We start from the raw sequence: 6189 nt of genomic DNA, 5'->3' as shown, positions 1-6189 counted from the left end.
AAGGGGGAGGGAAATGGAAGAACAAGGCAGATGGGAGAACAGTTAGGCAGGTTTGCAAGGACTAAGTGGGACAGAGGTAAATAATGATGTATGTACAACCTTGGAACAACATGGCTCTGAGATACAGGGATACAGGCATGGTTTGAATGGGTAAAAGGGGAAATATTAAGATGCTTGGCTATCTCTTGAATGTTGGTTTTCCTTGCCTACCATTGTAAAATAGACACTTAAGGGGGAGAGAAAGGAATAGCCACAGAAAGCTTGTAAGTCTGTCTTCAGCCTATAACTGGTTGGAATACCAGTTATAGGGTATCCACTATATACTTGCCTAAAAAACCGCTTTCCCTTCGTCACATTAAAAGAAAGCCAGTTCATGAATTTTAAATTGGAAAGACCTGCTTATAAAACTATATTGAGCATGACGTGAATTTATTATATTCAAAGTTGGTGGTGATAGTGATTGTGTGCTGTTGAGTCAGTTCTGAATCATATATAAACCCTGTTTAGGGTTTCCAAGGCTGTAAATTTTCATAGGTGCCGAAAGCAGCATCGTTCTCCTGAGGAGTGTCTAGTGGAATCGAACTTCTTACCTTGTAGCTAGTAGCCCAAGGAGTAACCCACTATGCCACCAAGGCTCATTTATGTAAAGTGAGGTATGTTTATTGAAGAATCAGATAAGAAAAATCACGCAGGACGCAGGACAGTAATTGGTTTAATGATGTTGTTAAGTGCTGAATCCTGTGGTTTTTTTTTTTTTTTTTTTTTGACTCATGTTGTTTTTGTTGAGTGCCATCAAATTGATGCCAACTGATAGTTACCCTGTATAGGGTTTCCAAGGAGCGGTTGGGGAGTTTGAACCGCCAAATTTGAGGTTCAAACTGACCTTATGGACCAGTGCTTATCCCACAGCGCCACACCAGGACTCCCGTTTCAATGATACTTTGGCTAATATTTCCAAAATTATATTTAAAAATACAATAGCAGTCCATCCAAGTTTGCTTAATTTTTTTTTCTTCATTTTAAAATTTAAGGACTCAGCAACAGTGAAAATACAGAAATCACATTAAATGCCAAAAAAGATGGGGATGTATAACCTTAATTGTATAATTGAAGTTGAAACTCTATCCTAAAAAACTTCAATCAAATTTATCCTAGACAGCAAGTATTTAATAATGAATTTTATTGGTCATGGTTCCATTTATTTAACCGGATCTTGAATTATGTTACTTTATTACATCAAATACATATTTTCCAGTATACAGTAGGGTAAAAATGTTTGAAATTTCCAAAAACTTGGCTCTGTCCAGAATGCCTGGGTGACAAGGTTCAAAACTTGAATGCATCTAGGCTGAATTCTCTTATTTCCTAGCCCCTTATGTTGAACGTCACATTTTTGCTGTGATGGATGAATATGCTTTACGATTGTGGTTCATTTTATGAATAATGTGTGCCACAAATTTTGTATAAAGAGAGTTGTTAAGTTGAACAATATTTTGAAACTAAAAATGGGATTCAGAAAGTTTTCTTTTGGTGTATTAATTAAAGGTAGATAACAGTGCTTTTAATGTTAGTGTTTTAACCAAGGAGTGCTGGTGACACTCCAGGGTAAGCACTGGAATGCTAGCTGCAAGGTCAGAGGTTCAAATCCACCAGCCGATTTGCTGGAGAAAGATGAGGCTTTTATAGCCTCAGAAACCCGACATAGGGTTTCAGACTGACTGGATGACACTTTACAACACAACAAGTGCTGTAGCCAGAAGTATTTGTTGTTGTTGTTAAGTACTGTCCAGCTGCTTCCTATCCATAATGACCCTGTATAGGGTTTCAGAGGAGTAGCTGGTGAGCTTGAACCACCAACCTTGCGATTCAAACTGACCTTGCAGTCCAGCGCATTTACCCATAGCGCTGCATAACTTTCCTTTTGTGATTGACTTATTTTCATTTAGCATAATGTCTTCAAGTTCCATCCATAGTGTAGCCTATAGCTAGACCTCATTTTTACTACTGACTGAATAGTCTTCCATTGTGTGTATGCACTGTAATTCATCCATCTATCTGCAATGGACATTTAGGTTGCTTCCATCTTTTCCCTATTACGAATAGTGCTGCAGTGAACATTGGTGTATAGGTCTCTTTTTGGAGTCTGTTTTCAAGTCCTTAGGGTATATATCTTGAAGTGGAATTGCTGGGGCAAATGGTAGTTTCGTTTTTAGTGTTCTGAGGAATCACCACACCTGTTTTCCACGATAGCTGCGTCATTTACAATCCCACCAACAATGGATACGAGTTCAGTTCACCCACATCCTCACCAACATTGGTTGTTTTCAGCTTTGTTTTGTTTTTGTTAATGTTATTACTCCTTGCTAGGTTGTTGGTAAGTACTGTCCAGTCAGTTCCGACTCACAGCAACCCTGCATAGGGTTTCCAAGGTGAGTTTGAACCAACAACGTTTTGGTTCAAACCAACCTTGAGGTCCCGTGCTTTATGCTACAGTGCCACACCAGGACTCCATTAGTGGTACTGTTGTTGTTGTTGTTAAGTGCCATCGAGTCGGGTCCGACCCATAGTGACCCTGTACAGGGTTTCCGAGGGTGTAAATCTTTATGGGAGTAGAAAGCCTCATCTTTCTCCCGCGGAGCAGCTGGTAGTTTCGAACCGCTGACCTTAAGGTTCGCAGCCCGATTCGTAACCACTACGCTACCAGAGCTCCTTATTAGTGGTACTAGTGATAATGAAATGGTTTCTCAATGTGGTTTTGATTTGCATCTCTGATGACTAATGACATGGGTCACCTGGTGGCCATTTGATTGTCCTCTTTAGTGAAATGTCCCAAGTCGTTTGCCCATTTCATCATTTAGCTATTTGTCTTTTTGTTGTTAAGTTGTCAAAGTTTTGCATATATCTTGGTTATTAGATTTTTGTCAGATGTATGGTTCCAAAGTTATTCTCCTAGTAGTAGCTTATCTTTTCACTTTTTTGCTAAAGTCTTTGATGCACAAAAGTCTAATTTTCATGAAGTCCTATTTATTTTGTCTTATATTTTTGTTTGTTCCTGCTTGATCTAAAGTTTTTATAGTTCTAATTCGCATATTTACGATGAACATTTTTGAATTGTTTTTGTTTATGCTGTGAGGCGTGGATCCGGTTTCATTTTACTGCATGTAGAAATCCAGTTTAGTCAGTACTGCTTATTGAAGAAACCTTCCTTTCCCCTTCAAATGGGTTTTGCACCCTTGCCAAACATGTGTTTAGCATATATATGTGTGTGTATATATATATATATTCATTTCTGTACTCTCAGTTCTATTCCACGTGTCTATTAAGAGTATCAGGCTGTGTGGAGTTCTGGTGTGGTGCTGCAGGATAATACGCTGGACTGCAAGGTCAGCGGTTCAAGCTCACCAGCTGTTCCTTGGAAACCCTGTACAGGACCGCTATGAGTCAGCACTGACTCGATGGTATTTAACAACAACAAGAAGTCTGTTGTGATTGCCGTAGCTGTATAGTATGTTTTCTAATCAGAAAGTATGAGTCCTCCTGCTTACAGTTGTAGTTATTTGGGGCCTCCATATGAAGTTGGGAATTGCTTTTTTTATTTTTGTAAGGAAAACTGTTAGAATCTGGGTTGTGTTGAAACTCTGTAGATCGCTTTGGATAATATCGACATCTTAACAATAGTAAGTTTTCCAATCCATGAACATGGAGTATCTTTCTGTTTAAGTCATCTTTGAGCTCTCTCAGCAGTGTTGTGTAGTTTTCATTGTATACATCCTTCGTGCTCCTGGTTAAATTTATTTCTGGATATTTTATTTTCTTAGATGGCTATCGTAAATGGAATTGTTTCCTTAATTTTCCTTTCAGATGTCTCATTGCTGGTGTACAGATACGCAGATGATTTTTGTCTGTTGACTTGGTACTCTGCAGCTTTATAGATACTTCTATTAGCTCTTGGAATTTTTTGTTGAGTTTTTATTGTGAATTGGGGGAAAGCTGAGAGCAGACCGGCTTTACATTCAAGACTTAATACACATTTTGTTTCATCATTGAGTGCCATCCCCTCACTGTAATAGCACTTATTCCACTTTCTGGTGTTTCCGGTTTCCATTCCTTGCCCTTTCCTAACCCTTCTGGACCTTTCCTTGGGTAAATGCTGCCCTTTTGATCTCAAATGGTTGATTATTCAAATGTATACATACCTCATTAGGGTTGTTCCCTTTATAGATTTGTCTCTTGTTTGACACAAAGTTGAGCCATGGAGGTGGTTCACTTCCAGACCTGAAGGGTGACTAATGGCCATACTTGCAGATGCTAGGATTTTCTATAGTTAGAATTATATCATCTACAAATAGAGGTCATTTTACATATTTTCCAATCTGGATCCATTTTTGTTTCCTTTTGTCTTACTGTGCTGACTTTGTTGTTTTGTTAGGTGCTATTGAGTCAGTTCTGACTCAGTAGCAACCCTGTATAGAGTTTGAGGCTGTCAATCTTTACAGGAGCAAAAAGGCTCATCTTTCTCCCTTGGAGCGGCTAATGGGTTTGAACTGCCGGCCTTATGGTTAGTAGTCTAGTACTTAGCCTGCAGTACTACCAGGGGCTTCTGCCATCACTCTGACTAGGAATTCTAACACAATATTGAATACAACTGGTGAGAGTGGGCCCCCTTCTCTGACTTCAAGGGGGACACTCTCAGTCTTCCTTTAAGTGTAATGTTGGCTGTTAGCTTTTTATATTTGTCCTGAATCTTAGTGAGACATTTTCCTTCTACTCCCGTCTTATTTAGGGTTTTCATCAAGAATGAGTGTTAGTATTTCTCATGTTTAAATTTTAAATGTGCATCTTGTTAATGAAGAAGGAGCCCTGGTGGTATAGTGGGTTATACATTAGACTGTTAACCGCAAGCTCAGCAGTTTGAGTTCATCAGCTGTTCTGTGGGAGAGAGATGACATCTTCTACTCAGGTAAAGACTGACAACCTGAAAACCCTATATGATTTAGAACTAACTCAACAGCACACCACCACTACCAATGGCTAACACTGGTGAGTACTTCTAATATGCCAGACCTGGTAGTAAATGCTTTAAATACATTCTTTCCTTTAACCCACACCCAGTGTTATGGTAGGAGTCCTGGTGTGGTGCTGTGGGTTAATGCGCCAAACTGCAAAGCCATTTGAAGTGCAAGGTCGGCAGTTCAAGCTTACCAGCTGCTCCTTGGAAACCCTATACTAGGTTGTTATGGGTCAGAACCGACTCAAGAGCACTTCACAACAACAACAGTGTTATGGTACACTCGTCTATGCTTCTGTTAAATATGAGAACACTGAGGCTTAGAGGGCTTGAAAGTTGCTTGAAAATAATGGTTGCATACTCGGGCAGTCTAACTGCAAAGCGTACATCCTTAAGTACTAAACTGTATACAGGTATTTGTTGTTGTTAAGTGCCATCTAGTTGAATCCGGTTCATAACAACCCTGTACAGGGTTTCCAAATAGTGGTTGGTAGATTTGAACCACTGACCTTCTGGTTAGTGTTCCGTGCTTATCCTACAGTGGCACACTAGGACTCCATATAGACATGCCTTGGCATTATTGTGGATTTGATTCTAGACCAGCACAATAAGGCAAATACTGCCACAAAGTGAGTCACACGACTATTTTGACTCCCAGTGCATGTAAAAGTTATGTTTATATTTAGCACACAATTGTGTGTGTGTGTGTGTGTGTGTGTGTGTGTGTTAAGCGCTGTCAAGTCAGTTCTGACTCATAGAGACCCTGTATAGGGTTTCCAAGGAGCAGCTGGTGAGCTTGAACCACCGACTTTGCAGCTCCAACTGTTTTGCAGTCTGGCACATTAGCCCACAGCACCACACCAGGACTCCAAGGCACTCCTAGGTATATTCAAACTTCCAACCTTTTATGTGGCAGTGGAGCCCTTGAACTGCACCATCCACAGATGCCATTGAAAGTATTAGTCAGTGCTACTCTTTAATGGGGAGTCCTGGTGTGGTGCTGTGGGTTAATGCACTGGACCGCAAAGTCAGTTTGAACTGCAAGATTGGTGGTTCAAGCTCACCATCTGCTCTTTGGTAACCCTATACAGGGTTGCAATGAGTTGGAACCAACTCTATGGCATTTAATAATAACAACTCTAACAGAAGTACTGGTATGGCTCTGTGGGTTAACGCAAAGT

The 6189-nt window shown here is 40.1% G+C and overlaps 1 protein-coding gene across 1 annotated transcript in view; it reads left to right on the top strand.

The window, feature by feature from the left end:
• KDM1B (lysine (K)-specific demethylase 1B) overlaps positions 1–6189 on the top strand; it is a 64800-nt gene that overhangs the window by 2037 nt on the left and 56574 nt on the right. The window lies entirely within an intron of this gene.

The sequence above is a fragment of the Chrysochloris asiatica genome, unplaced genomic scaffold (assembly GCF_000296735.1).
Source record: "Chrysochloris asiatica unplaced genomic scaffold, ChrAsi1.0 scaffold00040, whole genome shotgun sequence".
Classification (NCBI taxonomy): Eukaryota; Metazoa; Chordata; class Mammalia; order Afrosoricida; family Chrysochloridae; genus Chrysochloris; species Chrysochloris asiatica.
Note: the sequence above shows the minus strand (reverse complement) of the source record. Positions and strands in the feature narration are given on the sequence as shown.